We start from the raw sequence: 924 nt of genomic DNA, 5'->3' as shown, positions 1-924 counted from the left end.
GCTGTTTCAGCAGGCAGGACTGGCCTAGGGGGTATTTTAATTGGTTTTAACAAAATTTTAATAGAGCGGCCAATTCAAATATTTATTTTTAATTATTTTAGATTTGTATTTGGTATTTATGTGGGATTGTTTTAAACTGGCTGTAAGCCGCCCTGAGTCCTCCGGGAGAAGGGCGGGGTATAAATGAAATAAATGAAATAAATAAATAAATGGAAATAAATAAATATAGCAGGGGTCTTCAAACTTGGCCCTTTTATGACTTGTGGACTTCAACTCCCAGAATTCTGGCTGAGGAATTCTGGGAGTTGAAATCCACAAGTCATAAAAGGGCCAAGTTTGAAGACCTCTGCTCTATAGAGATTCCCATTTCCTATATACCATAGATAGTGTGTGCTTATACCTGCTGCCTGTATCTGGAAATACAAGCTAAAACTGAAGCCTCATAGGGAAAAGTTTCAGCATTAAAAAGCTGGGAAGATAAAGTGTGGTATCTTACAAATCCACAAATCCCATGTCCCATTTTTTCCCCACTACTGTTAGACGCTTCAGAACTGGTTTCACTGGTTTAATTAATAAGTAATTCACTGGTTTAATAAGTAATTCAATAAGTAACAAAACTCATCTGAATTCATCTATTACCAACAAGATCTGACTTGGTGTAAATTGCTATTTCCAAACCTAAGTAGCTGTTCCTGTGCCTGGTGGAAGAAACTGAGTTCTTGGATAGAGACCTCTCACATTGAAAATGACGGGCATGTGGATGTCCACAGGATGTGTGTGTCTGTGAAGAAGATGGTAGCAATGTGCAATCAAGCCTTGCCATGTTTTTCTTACGCCACAAGGCTTGTAAAAAAAAAAAAGGCAAGGCTCCAGTTGTGTGGCTCCTGCCACCATCTTGACTTTTTTGACCTTTTAGATACCCAT

Source organism: Protobothrops mucrosquamatus, unplaced genomic scaffold (genome assembly GCF_001527695.2).
Source record: "Protobothrops mucrosquamatus isolate PMUCROS unplaced genomic scaffold, P.Mucros_1.0 scaffold25, whole genome shotgun sequence".
In the NCBI taxonomy this organism is placed as follows: Eukaryota; Metazoa; Chordata; class Lepidosauria; order Squamata; family Viperidae; genus Protobothrops; species Protobothrops mucrosquamatus.
This window is presented reverse-complemented; position numbering follows the sequence as displayed.